Source organism: Neovison vison, chromosome 8, assembly GCF_020171115.1.
Source record: "Neovison vison isolate M4711 chromosome 8, ASM_NN_V1, whole genome shotgun sequence".
NCBI classification, from domain to species: domain Eukaryota; kingdom Metazoa; phylum Chordata; class Mammalia; order Carnivora; family Mustelidae; genus Neogale; species Neogale vison.
In genome coordinates, this window is record NC_058098.1 from 1,659,549 (window position 1) to 1,686,782 (window position 27,234).

The 27,234-nt window shown below is 60.1% G+C and overlaps 1 protein-coding gene across 1 annotated transcript in view; it reads left to right on the plus strand.

Moving 5' to 3' along the window:
• Nucleotides 1–27,234, plus strand: part of TAF4 (TATA-box binding protein associated factor 4) — a 64,644-nt gene that overhangs the window by 1,634 nt on the left and 35,776 nt on the right. The gene's annotated exons all lie outside the window — the stretch shown is intronic.

Genomic DNA, 27,234 nt, shown 5'->3' on the forward strand with positions numbered 1-27,234 from the left:
GCGGTGCAGCCGGCGCCCGCGCCGCCGCAGGCCCTGGCGGCCAGCTGCCCGGCCGGCGCGGGGGCCGGCATGATCCTCGGGCCAACTATGCAAGGGGCGCTGCCCGCCGCCGCCGCCGCTGGACTGCCGCCGCCGCCGCCGGCCCCCGGCACCCCCACCGGGCTGCCCAAGGGCTCGGCCAGCGCGGGGCCCCAGAGCCTGCCCAGGACGCCGTCGGCCACCAGCGCCGGGATCCGGGCCACGCTGACGCCCACGGTCCTCGCCCCCCGCCTGCCGCAGCCGCCTCAGAACCCGACCAACATCCAGAACTTCCAGCTGCCCCCAGGTGAGTGGCCGCGTCGGGCGGGCCTGGCCGCCCCCGCCGGGCGTCCAGGAAGTTGTGGGGCTGGCAGGGCGCTGAGGTCACGGGTCTCGCGCGGGCCTGCCGCGAGGGAGCCGGGGCGCTCCCCCGCCGGGTGCGCGACAGTGTGTGCGAGTGTGAGTGCGCGCGCCCGTGGGGGGCCGTGGCCGCGGGGGCCCCTGTCCTCGGGCAGCGCTGGGCTTCAGCTCGCTCTCTGCACTGCAAAGTTTCTGGGCTCCCCCAGTGCAGCAGCTCCTTTCCTGGCCATTGGTGCCCCTGCCCGCTCCTCCCCTCCCTTCTCCCCTCCCCTCCCCTCCCCTCCCCTCCCCTCCGCTCCGCTCCTCTCCTTTCTCCTCCCCTCCCCCTCCCCCCTCCCCCCGCGGCGGAGAGCCGTGGCGGCCGGCCTCCAGGGGCACAGCTTGCTGGGCTGTATAGCCCGCGTCCATGCTTCTCTCTGTCTGGTGCTCCGCCTCCTGGTTTTTGGGGCCAGTGGTGTCATGGCCCGTGTCCTCACTGAACTTTGCTGCTGCTCTGTTATCCTGGGCTCTGATGGAGGGCTGGGCACCCCGCCTCCCCCTCCCCGCCCTCCTGGTGAGGTCAGGCCGAGTAGTGACACTCCTTGTGGCGGGGCAGGTCGGCGTGGAAAGCTTCCGCTTCCCTGCTCACACCAGGATGGCAGAGATCCCAGGTGAGCCCTGGAGGGATCCTGGGGCACACACCCTTCCTGGTCCCCGTCCTTGCCTCGGTGCTGTGCCACCCGCTTCCTGCGGCCCCTGTGGGAGGCAGTACAGTGTTGGGTGAAAGGGTGGGTGCCCAGCTGCTGGGCTTCGTGCCCTCCAGGGAAATCAGCGGATCTCCCGGAGGTACCGGCGGGGCCTGGTGGCATGCAGCCGTGCGGTCACAGCCCGGGCACGCTCTCGGTCTCCCGTGTCAGCTGGACGGTTGGTTAGGGTTCTTCAGGTCTGACGGCCCACGGTCCCCCACAGCATCCCGGGTCATGCTGCTTTGTTCGGGGATTCCCAAACAGAGAGACGCTTCAGCAAGCCGGGGCGCTCTGAGTCCTCTTCATCCTCCCCACCTCCGCTGCCGGCACTGCTACCGCGGAGTTTTCTGAGCGCTCCTCCCTCGCGGGCTAGCGATCTGGTGATCTGATCCGGTGGCAGGGGCTTGGGAGCAGCGCTGCCCATGGCCCCAGGGATGCCTGGAGCAGAGCCGCTGGTCACCTCGACCGAATGCCCATGTCTTCGGAAGGAGAGGTCTCCTTGTCAGAGCGTGTGAGGCCCGGCCCGGTGGCAGCGCTTGCCGGGGAGGTTCTGATGGGGGCGGGGGCGGGGAAAGCCGGCACCCAGCCTGCCTTCTGGGGGTGCTTGTGGGGGTTGCCGCGCTCTGAGGGAGAAAGGGGTCGTCAGACAAGTTGACGGCCAGGTGCTGAGATGCCCCTTAGCATGCATTTGGTTTGTTTTTTAGGTTGTCATGGTGTTTTGTTGAAGGTTCTGTTTCGCTCCTTACGTGTATCTCGGTCGTTCAGTGGAGAATATGGCTGATCTGTAGTAACCTTAGGGAGAGGAATTCGTGGTTGTAGTGTATGATGGAAAATGTCAAGATTCTCTTTATTTGTAAAAACGCCTTTCGGGTGGTCCCGCATGGTTCTGCACTTGCCTTACTCAGAGGAAAGACTGTTTTGGTGCTGTACTTCTGTTTTGTTATTTAAAACTGGTGTGAGCTCCTCAGTAGCTGGAGAGGTGGGCGCCTGGCCTGGCTTGGCCTGACTTCCCAGGGCCTGTGCGATGTCTGTAGGGGTGGCGGGTTGGGTTGGCTGGATCCCCTGGGTCTGAGCCTTTGTGTGGGTGAAGCCCCCTTCTTCTTATTTCTGCCGGCGGGGGGGAGGAAGCTGTGGTTGGAAAGGGGCATCTCTGCCATCTTTGTTGTGGGTGACCCTGGACTCACTTTCGTCTTCTGTTCTAATGTCACCGTTAGAGATGTCTTTATGTGACAAGCAGACAACTGCTTGAAAAAAACTGTAAACATACCAACTCTTTGCAGGAGTTGTCATGAGTGTTTGTGTTAAGTCCCCCATACTTAAGAGCAGAGAGCAGCCCATGTTGACATTTGGGTGATAGATGTCCTCTAGAACGGAAAAGATTTATATCCATGTCTTCATTGCCCCCCACCCCCCGATCTCCACTGATGGGAACTCTGATCAGTTACCTCACCTCATTTTTATAACAGCAGAAGCAAAAAGAAAAAGTAGAAAGTTTGACCCTGAGACAAAGTTCTTTCTTAGGTAGTATAATTCTGAAAACCAAAGGGACAGAACATAAATACTCTAGTTATATGCTCGGTCAGGAAATACTAGGTTTTTCTAAGTGATGTTTCCTCCTCATTGAAATCTTTCATCAGAAACACGTAGAAAGAGCAGGTGAGTGGCTTACAGAAGTAACTACCCTGGGCCAGTAGCTTGTTCTCGTTACAACCCAGAGACACAAACACTAGGGAAGGGCTTAGGGGCAAGCAGGGCGGCTCGCGCTGCCCCGAGGTGTCCACCGGGCTCAGGGACTGCTGGCGGTTGGAGTGTGTGTGGCAGAGGCCTGCCCCTCCGTGCCGCCCCTCCCTGCGGGTCGCAGCTCCAGGTGGGGGCAGGTGGGACCGAGGTCTCACCGGGGCCTGACTTGATGTCAGCCCTGGGCCTTCCTTCTCCGCTCTCGCGGCACACGATGAGCCCGTGTGGACTTTGGTTTTAGCAACTTCCATCTTGATGTTCTTCGTCAGGACAGTCTTGTAAAGAAGCGTTGATGTCGCTGTCATTAATTTGCTCGTTTGAAGGTACCAGAGTCTCAGTTTTATCCACTGTGGTAATGGCAAGAACGGAGAAGAGATTTTTGCTGCAGAGGCAGTTGTCCCAAGAACTCTGGAAAGCTCTAGTTTCATACAGCTCAGAAGTCATAACATCGAAGGAATATTATGATTATCGTTGAACGAAGAAAAAAAGTGACATGACACCAAAACGAGCATGTGCGTAAACGGTTTTCAGAGATCTTTTCAGATGGATGCTGCGTTACAGATGCTCCTTCCTGTGGGTGCTCTCTTGGCCTGGCGCGCGAACATCTGCAGCGGACGTCCGTTTGTCCTGCTTTTGCAGAGAACGCTCTCGTGTCACTCTGAGCTTCGGCTGGAGAGTAGGTTCTCCTCCTAGGACAGAGCACCGTTTCCTCACCGTCGATGCCTTGGCCTGGGCCCGTGGGCTTGCCTCTCACTTCAGATGAACACCCTCGGTGCTCCTCTGCCTGCTTGGAAGGACAGGTGGCCAGGGCGTTGGTTCGCACCCCCGACGAGGGCAGGTGTCTGTTGGTAGGGAGGGCAGGAGCCCAGTGGTGGCCGACTGTGCTGTTTGGGCCGGGCCGGGTTCTAGGAGGGCTGACCCGGAGCCGGACGGTGGAAGGTGGAGCGCCCAGCGCTGAAGGTCCGGGCCACGCTTGCCGGCCAGCGCTGTGGCACGAGGGGTGTTTGAACGTTTAGGTTTTGTTGCTTGAGGGCACTGCGGCTGCGGCCTTCTTGCTTTGGAGCCTCAGTGGTCCAGCTAGAAAGCCGGGCTGACGGGTTCGTGAAGCAGATCTGACGGGGACGGGTGGGACACGTGGCTGTCACGTCGTGTTCACGGCGCGTGCGGTGTCCCAGTTACGGGACGTTTTTCTCTGGGCTTTGAGCATCATGTTGCTGTAGATGTCGTGAAGTGTGAGGACAGCTTTACTCTCATCAGAAGCGTCCTGGCCTTAGACATGTTCTCGGTCACCAGGGCGTCTGGTGCCGTGGCTGACTCCGGTTATGTGAGTGAGAAAGTTGCCAAGCTGGTCACAGGAGGGTCACAGATCCTGGGGACATGTCCCGCAGCTGTGGGGCAACGTAGGCCAAAGGCCTTAGAGTTTTCCTTCTTACATACCTGGGTAACAGTGACAATTGTAAAGAAAAAAGAAAAATGGCTCTTGGGGACCCGTACCCAGCCAGCCCTGGGCTGCTCCGCTTGGCGTGGGGCAGAGGTAGCTTCCCCGAGTGTTTGCTTCGGCCCTGCGGGCTCGGAGGACCGGCCGTCCTTCCTCCCCCCTTCTCTGGGCTTTGCCCAGGACTGTCCCCATCGTCGTAAGGGTGGACAGAGCGGTCGTGGTGGCTGGTGGTGGCATGGTGTTTCAGGCACATGTGGGTGTCTTTTGGAGCTCATCTGTTGACAGTAACCAGGAAAGGGGTCCCTAGACCCTCTCGGGGTCTCCGTCCTCTCTTGCTGCGACTGTAGTTGGGCACAGTGCGCGCTGTGTGCTTACAGCAGAATTGCTGGAGTTTGAAAAGTCGAGGACTTTCCAGGTTTGCCACGTGAGAGGTAGGTCCGTGGTTGCTAGGGCCGCGTAGGGAGGTGTTTAGGAACGTGGTGTGTTTGCTTCCTGGGTGGTGGATGATTGTGAACCCCCGGGGGCAGAGGGCCCGGCCCCCGGACTGTTCTGTTGCCTCTGGGCCATGGTGGTTGAGTGCCTGGCTCTAGTTGTGCCGTGCTCAGAGCTGGGCAGCACAGGACTGACCCGGTTCAGACCCTGCCCTAGAAGGGAAGTAGTGCGGTGGGACAGAGCAGGGGCACACACGTGTCTGTTTCCTTGAAATCCAGACAAAGGTCGTTCCTTGGATGCTTCCAAAGCCCGGTTCAGCATATAAACGTGAGCTTTCCTCCTTTTAAATGATGCATTTGAAGAAAGCTTCTTTACAAATAGCTAGTCGTCTGTGAGTTGATCGAGACGTAATTAGCAACCATTTTTGAAAATCCTGAAGCAGAGATGGAAACGGACTCTGGAGAAACTTGCCTTAGGTGTAGGGAATTTGTGAAGTTCTGAAAAGCACTTTCCCTTCTCCTGTTGATAGAGTTTTCTTGGTTGTCCCGGGAAAGAGTGACCGCTGAGGGCTCTCACCCCCGAGACTTCTTACTCCATCAGGCCTGTGTAGTAAGAGCAGCGGAGGGGAGAGAGACGCTTTGCAGCAGGAGCCCCCGCCCTGGCTGCTGTGCACCGCGGAGGGAGGGACCGTAGTTTCCCCCTGGGCCTGAGGCTGCTGTTGGGTAGGGGGCTTGGTGAGCCACAGACACGGGGCTTCGGTGCTGTCCGCCCGCAGTCCGTGCTTCGGAACACCCCACGTACTCGATCAGGTTCTGTGGACTTGTGTTTGCGTCTGGCCGTGGACACTTGTGATGACAATTTGTGATTCCTACATAGCCTTCCTATCTGTGCTGAGGGGTTACAACCTGCAAAGAGATACAAAGATTATCCAGTTTATGCCCCTCCTTCAATTTGAAAAGTGCGTGGACACCCATTCCTTGTCTGGCTGTCCTCTGTGGCAGGCTGTCTCGTGGCGCCCCTGCGTGTGAGTGGATGGAGCCCTCCCAGTGCGGGTATGCGAGCCAGGTGTGCACGGGGCCTGGAGGCTCAGAGCCCCCCGCCCCTCTACTGGCCTTCGAAGTGGAGCTGGGCTTTCCTTCTTCGACCTGGAAGTTGGAGTCTAGTGGGACCTCTCGGCTTCGTCTTTCTCCATGCGTCTGTCAGTCCATCTGTCCCTGTGGCCGTGGGGAGGGGGAGGGAGGAGGGAGGAGGGTTGCGAGTACTTCTGTGACGACTCATCTCATGAGGAGGATGAGATCCGGTAGCAGGGACGGTAGCAGGGATGTCCTCCCTGACGTTGGGGAACTCGCACCCTAGAGGGCATATTTCGAAACGTTTTTCAGCTCCTGAGGTTGGGGAGATCCTTAAACCATTCTTTATGGCCGTGTTGAATTGGATGTCAGATTTAAGAACTGAGGAGCAAAGTGGTAGGAAGGTTCTGTAGCTCTGCGGGGACCCATTTCGGTGGCGAGTGGTCTGAGTGGACGTTGAGTGGACAGAGCGGAACACAAGGGGCCAGGACAGCTAAGCCCTGCTCCTCTGTGCTGTGTGTGGCCTGCCAGGCCTGTGTCCTGTGGACAGAGTGGCAGGTGTTGGCCTGGACACTCCACAGAGCACAGAAAGGTCTTGTGGGGTCAGGCGACGGGACCCAGAGCTTTGGGGAAGGAGGGAGTACTGGGGTGTGGCATGGCCATACCGTGTGGACGGTTTTGTGTTACCATTAGGGCTGAAAGGGGAGGGAAGGCAGCTTTTCCGCTCTTAAGCTCTGTGCTGAGGTGCGTGGGGCCGGCATGTGAGGAGAGCTTTCCGAGGAACTGTCACGCCTTTCACCCAGGAGCTTCTTCTGGGCGGTTTTTAATACCATCCGTACCCGGATTTACAGACGCTTCGGGTTGGTGAACACAGCAGGTAACGGGCCGGCTTGCTGGGCTCCGAGTTTCATGCTGGAGGAGCTCCGGGCCTCGCCTGGGCGGCGTCCCCGCGGCCCCACGTCGGGGGAGAGCAGAGGAAGGCGCTCTCCACTGATGTTCTAGTGGCGCTACGAAGTGTTAGAAAAGTATTAGTCACTTGAAAGTGGCTTCTTTTTCCACCCTTTTTCTTCGGATTTAAAATTAGTTTTATTCATTATGGGAAGTTTGAGAAGAAAATAAAACCACGAAGAAGGGAATAAGGTCACTCGTAGTCTCTCGTTGCTCCGGCCCACGTCCTCCCGGCCTGTGTTTGCTGCAGAGGGACTTCCCTTGCGCGAACTCACACCCTCAGGGTCCCGTCTGTGCGGCGAGTGCCCTGCCCCTGGTGGTCTTTGAAGCGCCCCTCTTCGTCCCGCTCCCCATCATCGCAGGCCGAGGCTTCCCCGCAGGCTCCCGTGCTGGGCTGCTGGGACTTGCGTCCCCTTCTCTGTTGTACATGACCCTCAGGTGAGTGTCTTTGTGCGCAGCTCTGCGTGCGTCTGGGGGGCTGAGCATTTCAAGTCTTTGATACCAATTGCCTTCTTGAGGGCTCAACCACGGACGCTTTTTAAAACCATGGTTTTTAGAACCGCGGCCAAAATAGGATTTTTTAGAAACTGATTTGATTCTGAAGTTTCCTTGGAAGGTGGTATCTGCTTTTAAGGTGTATTTCTTCGACTAAGTGAGGTTAAACCTTTCCCCACGGATGTTGATGGAGACTGGCCTGTTCGCTCTAGGATGCCGCCGAGCCAGTCAGCAAGCGGCGTGGGGTGCTGGGCGCCAGCCCGGGGGGGCCTGAGGCCAACAGAGCCCCCGCTCTTGGGGTGCTTGAGTCGGGCGGCGGCAGGCAGTCGGCACGCAGAGTGTGAGCACGTGCTGTCGTGGCGGAGAGTGCGACGGAGGGACGCGCACCGGGGGCCGAGTGGGCGGGGCTGCCGCTGGCTGCGCCGGACGCCCTCCGAGCCGTGGGCGCTGGCACCGAGACCCGGACGCCTGCACGGTAAGAAGGGGGCGTGTGTGCCCGGCCGGCAGACTGCAGGGGCCCTGGGATGTGGGGGAGCCCGGTCGCAGAGCCGCTGGACCCTGGTGTGCCGTGGCGGACTTGCTCTCAGCTGCGGTGCGGAGCCGCCGGGGCTTTTAGGCCGGCCGCCACCACTCGAGTCTGAATCGCGTTTCGCCATCACTTTTGTGTCTGTGGCCGCGGCACAGCGGGACAGGTGGTCGGGGCAGGGTGGCGGCGCGGTGTGGAGGTGGGGAGCTGAGAGATCCGGGGCGTCCCGGGGTGACCAAGGTGGGGTGCCGCGGTGAGAGACGAGCGGGCGGGGGCACCGCGTTCCTTCTGGGACGTGAGGTTTGTGAAGCCGTGTCAGAGGTGGCCGCGGGGGGCAGACGGGGCGGCCAGAGGCCCGAATTTGGGAGTCACTTGGCACATGGTGGAGGTCTTGGCCACGCGGGTGAGGCCGCCAGGGAGTCTCTGCGCAGAGCAGTAAGGCTGCCTCTCGGGGCGACTTCGGAGGAGGAGGGGAGGGGGAGAGGGGGCTGCAGAGAGCGGGCCGCCCGCTGCCAGAGGTGGTGGCGGGGCAGAAGCTCGGGAGAAGGGGCAACCCCGAGTGCTGCCAGCCCCCCGGGGAAGTGGACACAGGGCAGTTGTGCTTTCAAGAGCTTTTTATAAAGAACGGGCATGTGTCAGTCAGGCAGCAAGTATCTCCTGGCCGCTCGGCCTTTCCATGTGCGGCGGCGGCTTGGGACGGGCATCCTGTCGCCCGACGTGCTGCCCGAGTTGACGGCTCAGGCGGTCTCGCCACCGCGTGTGCGGCCCCAGGCCCCCCGCCGTGGCCGGTGGACAGACGCGCGCGTCTCCGGGTTCCGGAGCCAGGCGGTCCCGATGAGGACACCGAGACCTGTGGAGGTGAACGGCTTCGCCAGGACCCCTCAGCCCTTTCCCCGAGAGGCACGGGAGCCCCGGGTCACCTGTGCACTTCCCGCCGCATCTCCTGCCCTGCGCCTCCTCCAGGCCCTGCGCACACGGACCGGGCCGTGTCATGAGGTCGTCCACAGAGGGGAGTGTCCCCAGCACACAGCAAGAGGCAGACTCAGCCCAGAGCTGCCGCCCCCAAGCCGTGGAGACCCCGGGGGCAGGAGTGCGGGGTGTCTCTAGCGGCTACAGGACTCCACGGACCACCAGGGACTTGTGCTTCGTGCTACCGGGCGGCTGTCACGGCTCTCCTTCGCACGGGCTGTGGGTACTAGGGTGCGGGCGGTCCTGATGGCTGAAAGAGGTGCGCATGGTCAGGACTGTACTCTGGTCTTCAGGGGCCCGTCCCTCTCTCCTGACCTCAGAGCTGCTGCGGCCTGTGCCTGGGCGGCTGTCTGGGCCGACGGCTGTCAGTCCTGCTCGTGGCCCCAAAGGCCCCGGTGATGCTTGGTGAGCCCGATCAGTCAGTTGTCTCTGCAGACTTTAGCTGGGCACCCAGTCGGGGTCAGATTTGTGCTGGAGCTGGGCAGTTCCTGTCCTCAGGAATTACTTTCTGACAGGATTGTTCGTGAGCCACGAAGATTGGTTTGCAAGGGGAGGAGATGGGGCTAATTCCATTTCTGAAATGGAATCTCGTTAGGCCCCCCGGCCCCGCTGTAATTGCTCAAAACCGGCATTCTGTCTCTTATGGTCTGTTCTGGACCCTCCAGAGTTTTCTCTGCTGCTCTGGACTGATGAGGTAGCCCGTCAGGGTTGGTGACGTATCCAGCAGCTGAGGAACTTTGTTCGGAGTGTCCCCCAAAGCTCTAGAGTGACAGGTAAAGACAGCCTCCGGATGGGCCGCCAGAGCCCGCGCAGTCCAGACAGGCGTGCAACCGCACGGGCCCGGTGCTCCGGGGCCAGCCCTGGCTTTCCTCTCATGCTGGGGGGTTTGGACACCACTCACTGGGCACCTTCTGGGGTCTTGATCCTAGAACCGATGGTAGAGGCTGCCCCCCTCCAGTGTTGGGGGCTTCCCAGTCCAGACACACCTCCGTGTGTGTCGCTGACCCTCCTCGGGGACCTGGTTGGCTTGGTGACCAGGGAGGCTGCTGGCAGTGTCCTGGAACAGGTGGGGCTGCCGACCTCCAGAAGACTGTGTGCCCCCCAGTGGGAACGCCGCTGGCCTGGCCTTCAGGAGGCCGCCGGTCTCAGTCCCTCAGAGACATGGTCGTGAGTGGCCATGTGACACTGTGCTGTGGCCTGCAGAAGCCCGCTCCGGCTTGGCGTTGGCAGGCCTGACGGCAGAGGTGGGCTGGGCACCGAGAGTGGGTTGGGCAAGGTGTGTGTTGCAAGTCCGTGTCCGTGGCTGTGACACAGTGCGCGCTGTTCGGGTCCGTGTGTTGTGGGTATGCATGTGTCCACGTGTGCGGGATCGCCAGAGGATGCCCTCCGACTCCGAGGAGGTCGCTGCTTCTGGGCCGGTGGGATTGGCCTGGGCATGGATACACTTACCTTTCTCTGTAATATTTTATTTTTCTTAAAGAGACCTGAAGCTGTTCTGGTAATTTTTTTTTTCTTATCAACCCATTTGTTTTTATTTATTTATTTATTTTGCATTTTATTTTATGTTTTCACTGTTTCGAGATTCATTGTTTATGCACCACACCCAGTGTGATTCCTAATAGGCGCTTGTTCCGGGGGACAGAGCCCCGAGTGCTTGCTCTTGCAAGTGTGTGTGTTTTATTTAGGATTTTTCCGGCATCTCCGGGATGTCGTCATCAGTGGAGTGTGAAGGGCAGGGGCCAAGGGGGCTCCAGGCGTGGGAGGGGGTGGTCTCAGCCCCTTGGATGCCCCTGTGCCTGGGCGGCTATCTGGGCGGACAACTGTGGGTCCTGCTCGTGGCCCCAAAGGCCAGGCTGTGGCACTGTGTCCCCACAGTGCTGCGCTGCCTGTGCACGGAGTCCTCGGACGGCCTCGCCGCTGGCCACAGGACAGCCCGCTTGCTCACTGAGCAGCTCCGCGGGTCACTTCCCTCCGCTGGGACGTTCTTCTCTGGGTACTTGCACTCCTCATCCAGGCCCGCGCTCCCGCACTGCTTCCAGACCCCGGCCTCTGTGACCCCCGCAGCAGAGCAAGGTGCGTCCTCAGGACTGGGGTGTGGCCCGCCGGGGCCTGTCTCTGTGGGTCCTGCGGTGTGGCAGGTGGTCGTGAGCCCGTCCAAATGGGGCTTTCTGTGGGGTCAGCTGTCAGTCTCCAGCCTCCTCTTGCCGAGGACGCTGGAGCACCCGAGGGCGGGGAGCCCGGCTTGTGCCGCCTTCCTCCGCCAGCCCCAGCGTGGCGTGGTGCTGGCGTGGCGGGGCTGCCTGTGGCGTGAGTCAGGGAGTCTTCTGGAGGCGTTTGTGGTCTGTCCACCTGGTAGACAGGCCATGACTCTGAAAGGCCATTAATTGAGGTGGACGACTAATGGGGAACAGGCTACGCTTCTGGATCTTGGATGCGCAGGACTGAGTCCCTCGCACTCTTTGGTCCCTGCCTGGGTTGTTTCATGTGGTCATTTAAGTAGTTCTGTAAACACCTGCGAACCCCACCCACAGAGCAGCTGGGACCCTGCCGGCACCCATGTGACCGTCCAGCCCCCACCTCCTCCACCTGACCCCCTCGTGTGCCTTCTGTTCCCTTCTCTGTTCCCTTCTGCCCGTGGCCTCTTCCTGAGTGGGGCTGAATGTGTGTCTGATCTGACTTGAAGTTCGTGGAAAGGCTCCGTGCTTGGGTCGTCTTTCGGGACGTCTGCTCTAAGCCACTCTCCCGTCCCGTGCCGTGTGGTATTCTGGTGCGTGGACTCAGCACGTGGACGCACCTCCTCTTGCGTGGTTCATGAGCCGGGCCTTCCCGCGCTGCCCGGGGCTTCCCCCGCCGGGGCGGTGGTCCGCTCGGCAGAGGCGGGCGGGCTGTTGCGCCCACAGCCACGTGCCGGAGAGATTCGGAGCACAGGCTGTGTCTGTGGACGCGGGTTCACGGTTCTGGATGTGACGCGTGCGTTGTCCACCAGATATCCCAGCGGGGTCGGGGACGCTGGAGATGGGGTCTGAAACTCAGAAGTGGCTCAGGGCAGGGGTGTGGGGGCTGGTCCCTAAAGGACTGGTGACATTTTAGGAGCACCCAGCTGGCTCAGCTGTTAGAGCACGGGACTCTTGGTCTCCAGGCAGGGAGTTCAAGCCCCGCACGGGGTGTAGAGCCGACGTTACAAAGGACGGGGCGCCTGGGGGGCACAGTCAGTTAAGCGCCCGGCGGACTCTTGGTCTTGGCTCAGGGCATGATCTTAGGGTCGTGAGGTCGAGCCCCTGCCCTCTGCAGAGTCGCTCTCTCCCGGTACCCTTCCCCACCCGCGCGCCGGGGCACTGCACTTTCTTGCTCTCTCTTTCTTTCAATAAATAAACGTTTAAGAAACAAAGAAGAGAAACGAAAAAGAGTGATGTTATTTTAAACCCTGAGGATAATGTGGGCACCTGGTTTGGAGGAGGTGCAGTACAGCCTGGAGAAAAGAGGACAGGCCAGAGCCCTGTTCTGGGACCTTCTGACACCTGGAGGAGGAACAGGAGGGGAGCAGGTGAGGCAAGGGGGGCCGCCCTGGGGGGAGCCCGCCGGCTCTCAGGCCATGGGGGTTAGGAGTGTGTCAGGGAGCTGCCTTCCTTCCCCTGTTGTGTGTTGGCGGCCAGTTAGGGAGGTGAGGACGGAGCTGCCTTTGGGTGTGGCCCCCAGAGGCTGGAGGTGGGGAGGTGACCTTGGGGTATTCAGACAGAGTTTGGGGATGCTTGTTTCGGGGACTGTAGAGCCATGTGAATGGAGCGTAAGACAGTTTCTTTTGTTGTTCCTGGACTTGTTTCCTCCCGATTGGAGATCTTGGATCTGCGCTGTCCAGGCACAGATGTGAACGGGGTACGGGCCGCACACAGATTTGAAGTTTCTAGCACCAGGTTCGAAAGGAAGTGTGAAAGTACAGATGAAGTTGGCGTTAATATGCTCGGTTAACCCTATGTGCCTAGGTGTTCCCGGCCACCACTTGGCCTCAGACTTGTCATCCAGAGCCACTGGCATCCCCTTTCCTGTGGCTACGCCCTTAGGTGCTCGGCGGCTGCCCGTGGCTGGAGGAGGGTCAGGCTGTTCCCCGGGATGAAGGTCTCTGGCTCAGCAGGGTGGACGCTGGGGTGGTGGAGCCCGTGCCGTGCTGTGATCCGCTGCTGCTGGCGGCGTGGCCTCGGGGGGCCCAGGTAGCAGCGCTCAGAGCCCGTGCGGCCTGCTCCAGCGTCGTCCTTGGGGCTGCTGTCTGCCCGAGTGCTGTCCAGTCACTCCTGGAGGGCCGTGTGTGGCGAGCTCTTGTCCCCCCGAGACACCTGGGGCTCAGCCTCGTCTGTCCAGGAAGGAGGCACCGCAGAGCTTCTCCTCGTCAGCTCGGCGTTGCCGGCTTGGGTCCGTGTCCGAGGTCCAGGCCTCCAGGAGGAGAGCAGTGTGTGCTGCGATTCCAGTGGGAATTTCCTCCCTTCTGAACAGTTTCCAGCGTCTTGCTCTTTCAGAATTTCCTTTCGGTTTGTCGCGAACATTCTCTTGTGTCTGGGTGGCTTGTTTGCACGTGTCCTCCCCTGCGTTGCGTGCCCCCCCTGTCCTGTTCTTCCTGGGTCGCTTCTTGGCAGATGGTGGGGCACTGATGCCTCGCACCAAGGATGGGGCCGGTTGCGTGCACAGGTCTCCGTCTTGTTGAAGCCTTTAATGGAGGGTCTGCTGGTCCTGGCTGGCGTGAGCCTGGTACAAAGGGAGGATGGAGAGCCGTCATGGCACCCCGGGACCTCTTGTCTCATGGTGCTCAGGTGGGACTAGACAGGGGACTTCTTGATGCTGGAACGTTCTCTGTTTTTTAGGAAATTATCTTGTGGGTATTACTTCTACTGCCTGGAGCTTGGATATCCTGCCGTGAGCCCCTGGGGGTACTGGAAAGACCCCCCCGCTCTTCTTTCTTGAGTCTGCTTTCCTCTTTCTGCCTCTCCTGGGATCTTGTCTTTCTCTCTGCTCTCTCTCTGGGGGTGTGGTGCCCCGTCCCTTCCTTTACTCCTGGCTTTGTGGGTTCTCAGCAGGGGAAGAGGCGTGGGAGGGAGACAGGAGGTAATTCTGCTGGTCAGCGAGCTACCCACGGGCTACTGTGAGGCGGTTTGGGGCACCCGCCCTGGATCTCCAGGTACCAGCAAAAGCAGCTGTTGATTTGTAAAGAACTTACTTTTTTTTAGAGCACTTTAAAGTTCATGGCAAAATTAAGAGGGAAGTACAGAGATGTTCCCATACGTGCCCTGTCCCCACCACGTGCAGCCTCCCCCTGTCAGCATCTCCCAGCAGAAGGTACGTTTCTTATGACCAAGAACTGGCACTTTGCCATCTCGTCGTCCCTCAGGCTGCTTACATCAGCTTTATCCGCGTGTACGTTCTGGAGGTTCGGGCAAATCCATAAAACATACATCCGCCATTGCAGGTATCAGAGTGTTTTCACTGCCCTTAAAGTCTTCTGTGCCCTCCATGTGGGTCCCTCCCCACCTCCCCACCCGGCAGCCGCTGACCCTGTCATTGTCCATAGTTGTGCCTTTTCCGGACGTCATGCGGTTGGCGTCACCCAGGGTGTGGCCTTTGAGATTGGCTCCTTTAAGCGGTCATGAACGTCTGTGGTTCCGTCCTGCCTTCGTCGTTGGAGAGCCCATTCCTTTTTCTCGCTGCTAGTAACGTAACGTTTTCTGGACCTGCCGCAGCGTACTTCTCCCTCCTTACTGAAGGGCGTCTTCCGAGTTTGGGCACTTAACGAATCGAGCTGCCGTAAACATCCATGTGCAGCTCTGTGTGTGGACGGAAGTTTTCAGCTCCTTTGGGTAAAGGACAAGAAACAGGATGGCCGGATTGACGGTGAGAGTATGTTTAGTTTTGCAGCAAAACGCCAAGCTGCCTTCCGAGGCGCCGGGCCACATGGCGTTCCCGGCAGCCACGTGCCAGAGCGCCCGCTGCCCCGCGTCCCGGCCGGCGTGCGGTGCCGTCGGCGTGGCGGGTGTGGGCCCTTCTGATGGGTGTGCGGGCGTCTCGCTGTTGTAGGCGCGGGCGTGTCCCGGGTGACCCGGCCGGCGAGCGTGTGTTTGGGTGCTCACTGCGTCCGCGCGGCCCCTGCGGGGAGGGCCCGTCCGGTCTCCCGCCCAGTGTCTAGCTGGGCTGTCTGGGTGTTGTTGCGAGGTGCTAAGAGTCCTCCCTGCATTTTGGGTGACGTCCTTCGTCAGACGCTTCTCTGGCAAACGTCTTCTCCCAGTCTGCGGCTCGTCTTCTCGCTCTCGGGGCGGCGTCTCAGACCAGCCGTTTCTAATTCTCGCGCGGCCCAGCTCGCCAGCTTTCTCCTTCACGGATCCTGACTTGGCCTGTGTCTGAAAGGTCATGGCCGTCCCCAAGGTCACTTGGATTTCCTCGTGGGTTATTACTTAGGAGTGAGTTGAGACTTTGCCCTTTACATTGATGTCTGGGACCACGTTGAGTGAATTTTCCTGAAGGTGTGAGTTCATGTCTAGGTTCGTTTCTCTGCGGGTGGACGTCCGCACGTGGCTCAGCACTGGTTGTGGAAGAGCTGGTCTCCGCTCTGTTGTGTTGCCTCTGCTGTTCTGTCAAACATGAGTTGATGGCCTCTGTGGGGTCTGTTCCGGGCGCTGTCCCGCCCGTGCTCTGCCGGTCTCTTCTGCGGGACACACACGGGACGGCTGCGGCTTTGCGGAGTCTCCATGTCGGTGGGCGCCCTTCAACTCTGTTCTTCTCCCGCACTGACCGGGCTCTCTGGGTCTCTCGCCTCCTGTCCGTGCGAGCTTTATTATTTATTTTAAAAAGATTTTATTTATTTGAGAGAGAGAGAATGAACATGAGCGGGTGTGGGGGGCAGAGGCAGAGGAGAAGCAGACTCCCCAGTGAGCAGGGAGCCCCATGCAGGGCTCGATCCCAGGAGCCCAGGACCATGACCTGAGCCGAAGGCAGGTGCTTCACTGACGGAGCCACGCGGCTGCCCCTCCGTGTGAATTTAGAATCTCTTTGTCAGTGTCGACGACGTAGCGTGCTGGGAGCAGACTGGGTTGCGTTGGCGTCGGAGGACGGAGTTGGGAAGAACGGCCGCCCTGCCAGTTCCGAGTCTTCCTCTCCATGAACATTGGATGTGTCTCCGTTTATTTAGTTCTTCCGTGATTTAATTTATCAGGAGTTTTTTCTTGGCTTTCCATAGATCTTATATGTATTTTGTTAGGTTTTTGGGTGCTGGGGTAAGTGACAGTGTATTTTCGTTTCCGACTCCGCTCGTTATCAGTGTGAGGACGTGATGGGGGTTTGTAAAGGACCTTGGAGGTGCTGCAGCCTCCCTGTCGCCGCGGTTGAGATGCAGGAGCTTCTTCTGTCATTTTTTTTCCTTTTTACCTCAGTGATCCTGTGATCTGTGAACAAAGACAGTGTTTTGCTTTTTCCTCTCCAATCCGTACCCCTTTTATTTCCTCTTGCGTGTTGCGCGGGCGAGGACTCGCGGACCTGTGTGGAGGAGACCTCCTTGCTGTGCTTCCCGTCTTAGAGGAAAAGCTTTGAGTTTCTCACCAGTTAGTAGGATGTGAGCTGTCGGTTCTTTGTGGATCATCTTTATCAGGCTGAGGGAGTTCCTCTTATTTTCTTGGTTTACGGAGAGTTTTTATCACGAACTGGGGTATTTTGGAAGAGCCGTCAGTGGAGGGAGAGCCGTAGGAAGGCCCTGCCACATCCAGATCTCTCTGTCTGTGTTCTCAGGAACATGCCTTGGTCTAGTCAGGGGGAATGGGGACGGTATGAGACAGTGCCTGTGTCAGGGCCGGTGACGGGCCAAGGGACCCGTCACAGGAGGAGGTGGAGCGTAGCATGGACCCAGAAAAGTGCCCGTGAGTTTTCCGCCTGCTGGGGTGGGACAGCGAAGCTAGGCACGGCGCGTCTCCTGCGCTCCCCACCGCCTTCTTGCAAGCAGGAGGTGAGGCTCAGCTTGTGAGGCGCTTTGCCCGGGGCCTCCCTGCCCTCTGGAGACCCTGGTCCACTTGCCCCTCCCTGGCCTGGAAGCCAGTCATGATGGTGGCCCAGTGGGGACACGTGTTAGCACTGCTGTGTCTGGAGGCCGGTTGGATGGCACAGCTGAGGCAGGTGGGGGTCAGCATTGCTGTTGCTGGAGTCAGCAGGGTGAGCCTGTGCCGGGGAGTCGGGGAAGGGGCTTCTGCGAGGGCCAGAGAGCTGTGTGTGTGGGGGGGTGCTGGAGGGGACGAGCCCTGTGAGGGAGGGGAAGTCTGCTTTGACTCCACAGATGGTTCTGCATGTTGCTGTCCTCCTGAGCCAAGGTCAGTGGGGGGCTCCGGTGGTGACGGCTGCCAGTGGGGCTCCCGTGAGAGCCGGGTTCCGCTGCTGGCTAGTGGTGCAGGTCCCCCAGCCCTCAAGTGTCAGCTCTCTGAGCCGTCACCTGGGCAGTTAGCAGTGCCCCAGGAGAGCTTAGTTAGTGCATCCGTAGACGGCCACTGTCCTCCGCCCTGAGCACAAGTTCAGTGTTTTCAGAGAAGGATTTCTGGTACAACAGCTTTCCCAAAAGCAAGCCCCCTCTTTGGTCTGGGGTTCAGGTGAGCAGGCACCAATGCCCTCCAGTACCCAGCAGGTGTTCCCGCATCCTGCAGGAGGGAAATGGCTCAGCCCAAGACCTGCAAGGCTACGTAGGGGGCTTTCAGGGGGAACTTGTGGTACTTGTGTTGGAAAGTGACCCCGCCAGCGAGGAGGCATCTCCGTGTGGGACAGAGTGGGCATGTTGGCCAAACACAGTTGGGGGGGGTGGGGAGGGGGTGAGTGTTGGTAGAAGGGTAGAGGTAGGAGGAGAAAAAGAGCAGCCCTAGATATGGGGGTCCCACGGGAACAGGATCACGGGTGATGCGTGTTAATCAGGCAGCCCCTGTGTTCGAGGGTCCCAGTGAGGAGTTCTAGGTGCGGGTATTGCTACAGGAGGCCTGTGGCTCCGGTGACTGTGCCACCTTCACATGACTGAAACTTGATAGCCTCTGCGTGTAGTCCGGCGGGTCTTACCGCGGGACCCGGGGCTCGCGTTCCTCACGGGGAGGCCCGACTTGCTCTAAAGCAGAGTGAAGCACTTTGGGTGGGCAGCGAGAGTGCTCCCTTTTCCGCACAGGGGAAGTGTCCGGGGCGGGTGTCCCTTTCGTAAGATTTTGCTCCCCACGCTACGAGTCCGTTTTGTCAGAATGACCCTTGGCGTTCCTGCGCCTCTGCGTGGGTTTCCAGACGGCGTCCAGCAAAGATGTCGCCCGGCACCGCCTTCTTCAGTGTTTGCTTTTCTTGGACGCACACTCGGAGTTTCCCTCTTCTGCGCCGTGCTCCCGTTTCGGGGTGGGGGGTGTAAGGCGAGCGCGGTGGGTCTTTGCCGTGTGGTCTCGTGGACTCTGCGGCGGGAACCTGGGCCTGCTCGCTCACACCGTGGCGTGCCGCTGCGGAGAGGAAGGGCGTCTGCAGAAGCAGAGCGCGGGCTCCGGGATCGTCCCTGTGGGGCTGCAGACACTGGCCGCGAGTCCCCAGAAGCGGCCGTGTGTCTCACCTGCGCGGAAGTCACAGGGGCCGATCGTTGTGACCGTGGATTTCCCAGACACAGACACAGATAGCCTGGGCCGCAGTGGGAAAGGTCGGCACGCTGGACTCCAGAATTAAAAGAAAAGTTGCGCCGGCTGACAGACGTGAAACGAGAAGCAGGCTCTGGAGCGGAGCCGCGCATCTGACGCAGAACCTGCGTGCGGGGCACGGGGAGAGCTCTTCCCACTCAGCGGGCAGAAGACAGGCAGCTCTGTCTGTTGACAAGGGGCAGAAGGTTGGAGGAGACAGAAAAGAAGGGATAAACGTGGCCCCAAACATGCGAAGGGAGCTGAGAGTGTTGGCTCTCGGAGAAGCACACACTGCAGCCCCAGGGGGAGACCCCATCACTTCCACACCCACTAGCGGGGCCAGAACCAGGAGGGCGGGCTGCACGTCCTGCCCGTGGGTGTGGGGGTCATGGAGCTCGCTGGCCGCCGGGGCGGGGGAGGAGGAAAGAGCGTGGCCGTTTACTTGCCATGGCCAGCAGCCCGCTCCGAGAGCCCGTCCGTCCGTGAGACTTGGTGGGGCGTTTGCGGCAGCCTTACTGACAAAGAGCCCAAATTGGAAATCATTGGCCCGTCCATCAGCTGCACAGCTTGTGGCCCATCCGTACGCAGTGCTCAGGACTCCGTACTCCGTACTCCGCGATACAAAGGGCCAGAGGGCCGACACCTGTGGCTGCACGGAGGGATCTAGAAACCCTCTACCGGGTGCAAGGAGCCAGGCTCAGGGCACCGCCGGGTGCACTACTCCACTTCTGCGAGACTCCAGGAGAAGCTGAGGGTAACCACGGCAGTCGCCTGCTCTGGTGTTGCCGTGTGCCGCAGGGGGGGGGCTTTGTAAACTGGTGGGATTTATTCAAGTCTTGGTTGCGGTAGTGACTACACAACTGTGCCTTTTGCTCAAACTCTCAGGTTGTGCACTTAGAGTGGGCAGACTGGATTTCTCGTAATCTGGATTTCAGAGAAAAGGACACGGTGCCTCTTTCTCTGTCCGCCTGGGTGCTGCGCAGTGTTTCAGGAGAAGGGGGGGTTGGTGAGCTGCTGTGGGGTGCTCGTGTGTGTGTGGGACGTGTCAGTGTCTACTGAGAACGGGGTGCGGGGGGCCAGATGCTGGGACTGGCATTCGGGAGCACCTTGGAAACGGCCTCACCAATGACTGGTCCTGGATCTTCACTTCTCTTACGACGAGACTGAGCACAGACAAGTGTCCGTGTGCGTCAAGGAGAGGTTGCTGGGTTGCGTGGAGAAGGGCCGTTGCCCCCCAGGGATGGCCTGAGTCCGGGCCATGTTGACTCCGTCCAGATGGAGGCATCTGTCTCGTCTTCGGGGCAGGATGTGGAGTGTCCATCGGGGCTGGCTGTGCGCTCGAGCCCACGGCTGTGTCTGAGGTTTCCCTGCACGTCTGCCTGCTTCCGAGTGACCATAGTCTGGAGCTACCAGCAAGCAGCGTCTGGTTTTTAGATCGCTGCTTTCCTTCAAGTAAATCCAGTAGTCCCCCCTTCTCTGTGGGGGATCCATCGCAGACCCCGTGGACCCCGGAAGACAAGGGCAGAGCCACACCAGCAGGCAACGTGTGCTCCCCTCCGCACGCACGCACCTGCCACCAGGTGTCAGTGATGAACGGGGCACAGCGAGGGAGTGTCAGGAGCTACGGACGCCACAGGACAGCCGTCCCCACGTGCGGTGACCAGAGTTGTGTGAATGTGGCCTCTGGCTCTGGAAACGCCTTCTGGTCCTGGGCTCACCCTCCTGTGACGATGGGATGAAATGACGTGAGCCACGCGGGCGGGGGACGAGCGGGAGGGAGCACCTGACCTTCTGCCCTTGTGTTCGTGGGGCCCCGTCACTGATACCGTGGGTGAGGGGCACAGCTGTGGTGCGCGCTCATCGTAGGAGATTTGACAAGGGCAAGAGTCCAGGGAAGACATGAAGAGTAACCCATAGTCTTGTCACCAAGTGGTCATGTAACTGTGTCTGATATGTTGCTTCCTTTCTAAAATTTCCCGGGTCCTCAAATGCGGTTAGTTAAAAACTACATAGTTTTGGGTGTCTGGGTGGCTCAGTCGTTAAGCGTCTGCCTTTGGGTCGGGTCTTGATCCCGGGGTCCTGGGATTGAGCCTGCTTGGCGGGAAGCCTGCTTCTCCCTCTCCCTCTGGTGCTCCCCCTGCCTGTGTTCTCTCTCTCTCTGTGTCTCTGTCAAATAGATAAAAATCTTTAAGCAAAGCACGTGGTTTTTAATAGATGTGTACTTAGGCGGCCGCTGTGTGCCGGGAATATGACACGTGGTGCGGGCGCGGGGCGTGCGCTCGAGGCTCTGCTCCCCAGGTGAGGCAGGCTAGGGTGTGGGCAGAAGGGTGCTCTTTAGATGGGTGGTCAGGAGGCCATTGCAAGGAGGGACAGGACGCTGAGCCCCTGGAGTGCTGGCAGAGCGTTCCATGTGGTGCGCTGAGTCTGCGTTCTGGGAGTAGCCGGCGGGGCAAGTGGTCCCAGGGGTGGAAGCGGCAGCAGGCCCGTTGGTGGGTATGAGCATGCCCGGTGGCAGTGGGAGCTCGTGGGTGGCTCTCCCGGTGGGCTTCCGTGGTGGCTGGGCCACTCCGCCGTCTCTCCTACCCACATGGCTGGGCGTGGCCCCTGGGATTACCTTCCGTGCATCGACGGGTGGTTCAGCCGCGCAGGGGTGAAAGGAGGTGGCTGCTTTCCGCATCAGGGGCAGGTGTCGGGGCACGGCCCCGCCCTATCCCTGCTGGCAGCGAGCGTGCCTTCCCTTCACCTAGTTGGTCTCGGCACACTGCTTGGCCAGGGCACCGCTTCTGGGGGCTTGAGAGAACTGTTGTGGTGTTTGCCATTCAGGTCGCTAAGAACAGCAGGTTCCCCTAAGTTCTTGGAAATGGTGTTTGTGTCTGCTCCCTTGCCCGGAAATCTTGGGTCTGATAACCTAACCCTGTTCATCCACTTGACTGTCCTACCATAGATCAGTCTCAAGGTTAAACGGTAAAACCTAGGGTTAAGGTGCTCTGCGGTGGTTCGTGTGTCCCAGCCCCGCTGACGGAGCTTTGTTCTGTGCGTTTTGTTCCCAGCTGGAGAGTTTGGTTCTGTGTGTTTGGCGCCCGTGCTCTGTGCGAGAAGATTGCCCGTGACAGGAGAACGGGGTCTTCACACGCCTTTCACCTGTCCCCTCTCTCTTGCCGATCCCTAGGGAAGGTTCAGAATGTTTATTTTCGTTGGTTTCCGGGCCATTCGTTGTGTGTTTCTTCTCGTAAAATTCAGCACGTTCACACCTGCACACCCTGCTTGCCCTCTTTCATCGCAGCAGAGGTGCGTGTACTCCGGTGCGTACCTTGACTTTTGTCCTTGACGATGTCACCTGGAGGTCATCTTCCGGTGGCATTTTGTTTTAATTGAAAAACTAAGTTTTACATGTGGTCCCCTCAGAGAAGAAGCCTGTTCTCCCAGTGCCACCGTTTCGCCTGTGCTAGCTCTGGTTCCGGAATACCGCTGGAAGGCAGCCGTCCAGACGTTTGATCTCCCCGGGCCGCAGCGAGACGCCCGTCCTTGGCCCCAGCCGGCCGTGCCGGGGAGCACCGGGCTGCGGGGCTGTGTGTGTGGGCAGCTGGCGGTCCTTCCCTGCGGAGGTGAGAGGGATCCCGGCCTGGCTCCCCGCCATCGGCTGTGCCGCCTGCATGGGGTGACTCAGCCTCCTGGCGACGTGCCAGCCGAGCCCACAGGATCTGAGCAGCAGCGGAAGAACGTTCCGTGGGGCTGGGGGGGGTCGGGAAACAGACCACAGAACGCACCTGTTCCGGGCGAGCGATTGTCTTGGAAAGCGTGCACACCTGGCCGTCTGACGTCACGGCCCAGATGCCGCCGTGCCCCTCAGCCCCGGGGGCCTCTCGTGCCCCGTCGTTGACGGAACGCCTGGGCCCGGCAGACTCGGCTTTGTGTCTCTGTAGTCGGGGCTGCCTCCCTGATCGTTCGCGGAGACGGAGCTGTGCGTCGTGATGGGGTCTGGCTTCTTCGCACGGGCCGAGGTCAGCCCCGTGGCCGCACGCGCGTGCCCGTCGGCTCAGCAGGCTCGGACAGCGGGCTTCCCCAGCTGCGGCGCTAGTGAGAGCCGTGTCCTTGAGCGTCCGCGGGCCAGGCTGCGTGTGGGCACGCGTGTGAACGCTCGCTCCCGGCTGACCCGTGGCCGTGGAATTGCCGAGGCCGGGGCAAGCCTGTGTTCAGGCTCCTCAGAAGCCGCCGCGCTTCTCCTGAGTGGTGGTGGGCGTGGACGTTCCGTGCTGGGCGCGGGGTCAGCCTCCGGCAGTCTGGCCGCGGGTGGGTGTGCCGTGAGCCCCACGGCTTGACCTTCACGGTCCCCTTTCTTGGGTGTGGTCTGCATCCGCACCGTTGACCCCGTGGAGCGGTTTCACGAATTTTAACGAATATGTTGTGTGACTGTCCCTGCACTCAAGGTGCAGACTCCCCCCACACCCCTTGGTGGTGACCCCTGGCAGCCACGCGTCTGCCCTGTCGGCCTGGCCCTGGGCTTCTGCCTCTGGAGTTGTGTAGACGGGCGCTTGCACGGCACTGCTCCGGTGTGTCCGGCCTCCTTTGTGTGGCCGGAGGCGGCTGAGCCGTCCAGTGGGGCCTCGCTTCGCCCCCTCGCTGGGGAGTGTGGGTCGGGCCATGCTCCGGCCGCGCTGGGAACAGGCTCCTGCAGCCAGGCCAGTGTGTCGGCGCTCGGGTTGTGATTCCTTTGAGGCCGTGCGTGCGGCCGGGGCGCCCCTCGATGGCGGCCGGCCTTTTCTCTCTCTCTCCGTCGTGTAGGGTGTGGGGTTCTCGGTTCTCGTGTGGCTGCCTTGATCTGTCTTCTCTTTATGGGAAGTGCCTTTTTGGGTCATGTTTAATATGCTTTCCTTTTAATGTTTAATATGCCCCCCCCTTTTTTTTTAAAGATTGTATTGATTTATTTATTTGAAAGAGAAAGCGAGCGAGCGTGAGCCGGGGGAGAGGCAGAGGCAGTGGGAGAAGCAGACTCCGTGCCAAGCGGGGAGTCCAACATGGGCTCCATCCCAGGACCCTGGGATCCTGACCTGTGCCAAAGGCAGACGCTGAACTGACCGAGCCCCCCAGGCACCCTTACTACGCTCTTCCTAACTCCCAGGTCACAGGGATATCGCCCTGTGTTTTCCTCTGCTGTCCAGCCTGTGCTCGGGCTCCGGTGTCTTCTGTCCCCGGGGGCTGGGCGTCGGGCTGAGCATGGCGTGGGTCATCCTGCACCGCCCGGCCTGCTCGCTTCCAACCGGCCTTCCTGACTCGCTGGCCCGTGTCCCCGCGGCCGTGCGGCAAGTTTTACCTGTGGGCGTCCTGTTCGGGGCTGTCCGCGGCGCTGTCGGTTCGTCTGTGTGTCTTCCCGTCTGTGCCGCTGGGACCGTGTTGTGCCTTTGTGTTTTCTCTGGGGCAGGGCCGCTTGCGTCTCCCTGAGAAGCTTCTCCGCTCATCCGCGTTTCCGTCTTGCGTCTGCGTCTGTGGGTCGTGGTCAGAGGCCCGTGGGCGTCCTGCGGCTGCCCTGACTGGGACTGTACCCGATGCGCGGCCAGTTGGGGGTGGCCTCTGTGGCGTGGTGTGTGTGCGTGCAGGAGTGTGGCGTCTCACTCTGTGTAGGTCTTGCACGACATCTTTCAAGCAGGTGTGTGTATGTTTTCCATCCAGGCCTTGCACGTGTTTTGTTGGGGTCATTCCAGGAGACTGGGAATAGTCGCTCTTAAGAAATGTGTTTTCGGGGCGCCTGGGAGGCTTGTCTGGTTAGTGTCCGACTCTTGGTCTCGTCTCAGGTCTTGACCTCAGGCTCGCGACATCAGGCCCCATGTTGTGCTCTGCGCCAACACGCTGGGCGTGCGGCCTGCCCAAAAAAGCCGCAGAGTTACATTTTCTAGTTTTTGTTGATGGTATGCTGCGTTGTAGTTGAATTTTGGATGTTGATCAAAGTCTAGCAGTCTAATCAAACTTTCATTGAAAACGTGTGTGTGGGGTTTTTAGGTGTCACACACGGAGAGTCCTGTTCTGTACAATTAATGACAGTTTTCTTTCATTCAAATTCATCTGCTCCCAACTCGCTGGCCTGTCCTCTGGGCAGTGGGCGTGCTGGGGTCTTGGAAGGGGGGTGACGGCGTCTGCGGATTATTCTGATTTCAAGGGCTGTGCTTCCGAAGACTTAACTGTCGGAGATGCTGGTTTGTAGATTCCCTTCATCAAGTTAAGGGAGCTCCTTCCCACTGCTGATTTTCCGCGGTGGTTTGCTTTCCCTGGCGGGATATTTATCCTGTACTCATGAGCGGATGGATGTCAGTTCGTCACAGGCTTTCTCTGCCGTCTGTGGGATTTGCCCTCGTGTTACGTAAAGCTGAACAGTGTCACTTGTCAGCACCTTCTTCCGCCCACCTGTGTGCTCATTCCTTGTCCTCTAGCTTTTCCGGCTGTACCCGCTCTTCCCGGAGAGTGCCGAAGCCGTCACCTAGGAGCCCCCGGCTTCTCCTTCCCGACGGCTCTTGAAGCCGGCCTCTTGGTCCCTCGCCCCTCCTGCCTAGAGCCTTGGGGCCTTGTTCTCCTGCATGTCGCTCTCAGCCCTCTGGGTCCCTGTCTGTGCCTTTCCCCACGGACGCTCGCTGTGTCCTTGCTCATGTTGCTGGGACGAGGCGCCTCCTCCCTCCCCCTCCTGGCGGCCTCACGCCTCCCCTGTTGCAGTGGCGCTGCTTCCTCCTGGTTAGGCCCCGCAGACCGGGTCCAGAAGGTTCTCCAGGCTGTGTCTCTTCCAGTGCCGAGCAGCTCTCCTCCGTAGCATCGACTGACTGTAGCATGGATCAGATACGGTGGGTTCGTGGCTACCGCCTGCCTCCCACATTGTGAAGGGGGGGCCTCCAGGAATGGGTCCCGCATCCGCGTTTCTGGTTTTTATTGGTGCCTGCGGCAGCCCGGCCCATTGGAGGTCCTCAGTGGGCATCTGCTGGCTGAGGGAGTGAGCGGGAGTCATTAGGCCACTCGGAGCCCTTGGTTTGCTTCCTCCTTCCCGGGGTCTCGGTTCTGGAGAGCCGAAGTTTTGCTGGGAATCGTGTAAGGTGCATCCCGTCTGCCCTGACCTCCGCTCCCTTGAACCTGTCTGTGGTCTCTGAGGAGTTTACTGCTGCAGACCCGGGCCCTGGGTGGGCCTCCAGCCCGGCCCCTGGAGCCTCGTTCTTTGGCGCGGACAGCTCTGTCTGGCCGGGAGAGCTGCTCGCCTCACTGCACCTTCGACAGATCCGGATTAGCCCCTCTTCTCCCGGCCTCTCCGGCCCCCGCTGGCTCACTCGCCGACAGAGCATGTAAGAGAGCGCAGGTGCCTGTCCCGGTGTGGACTTGAGGACGGATCGTCCGAGGAAGCAGATGTTGCTGAAGAGAGTGTGTTGTGGCAACCCTGAAAGGGAGGGTTCGTTTCTCTTTGTTTACTGATCTTGACGAGGATCCAAAATGTTCTTCCAAGGCATCCTGTGCGTTCCGCGCCCTGGGATTCGTGCAGAGCCTTGTCCTATTTGTAGAGCTGCTGAGGGACCCTGGATGGAAGGGAGAGAGGTGGGTTGTTAAGGCACCTGCCTCCCGGTCGCTCTGCTGTCCTGCTTTGTTAGTTTGTTAAAGATGTTATTTATTTATTTGACAGCCAGAGATCACAAGTAGGCAGAGAGGCAGGCAGAGAGTGAAGAAGGGAAGCAGGCTCCCCGCTGAGCAGAGAGCTCGATGTGGGGCTTGATCCCAGGACCCTGGGATCACGACCTGAGTGAAGGCAGAGGCTTTAACCCGCTGAGCCACCGGGTGCCCTGCTCTCCTGCTTTGTGACTGCGTTTCTCAGGCTCTGCTGGAAGCATTTACTTGTTCATTCTTAGTTCATTCACACGTTTCGCACTAGAAAGGACCCCGGGTGAATCACAGAAGTCCCCCAGCTAGGAGAAGGGAGTCAAGAGGAAGGGGCAGGGAAGTGACGGAAAGGCAGAAGGGACTGCGGTGAGAGGCTGTTCTGCTGTGGCTCCGCTGGGAGGGCCTAGACCCGGAGCAGAGCCTCCACCTGCCCAGGCTGCAGGGGGGCCTGCGGGTGAGGGAGAGTGTGATGACGTGTGTGGAGAAAGGCGCTCAGTCTGTGCGGGGCCTGTGGGGTTTCAGACTGAAGAGAAGCATTAAATGTGCTCAATTTTGATCCTAGGCGTTTGGGGAGGTTGGGGAGGTCTCCCCGGGGCTCCGGAGCGGGAATGCAGGCAAGTCCCCGAGGCCCCACGGATTTCGGGGTTTTGAGTAAGTGGGAAGCTGGGAAAGTGGTGCCGGCAGACTGGCTGGGCCCGTGGGCACTCACCCCCACATTCGCCGCGCTCCGGGGGCCAGGGGCCAGGGTGTCAGGCGACGTGTGCTGGGCAGATGCGCGTACCCGGGAGGGTGGGGCTGGGGGCGCCGAAGCTGCTGGGGGAGAGCCTGGCACTCGGTGAGGGAGGCTGCGTTGACCCTCCTGCCCTGTTGTCAGGGGAGCCGGCCGTGTCTTTTCTGGGGTCAGTGTTTCCCTGCACCTTCCAGAAGAGCAGTGACCCCTGCGATGCTGCTGGAGCCGCAGGTGGGGCCACTCAGACCCTCTGAGTCTTCCGTGTTTCGTAAGTGGGAGGTGCGAGGTCCGGGCCGTCCCGGGACAGACATGTGAGGTGGCATGGAGTGTCCAGGACTCGAGGTGGGGGGATGTCTGCGGGAGAGAACGCCTTGGCTCCGAGGGTCTGTGATGGGGCCAGAGGGTTCGGACAGTGCGTGAGCCATGGGGTGACATTGCAAGCCCCGCGTGGTGGACCTTGGGGCGGAGGGAGGTAGAGGCGGCCCCAGAGGGGTGTGGGGACCCCAACGCTCCTGGCAGCCGGTC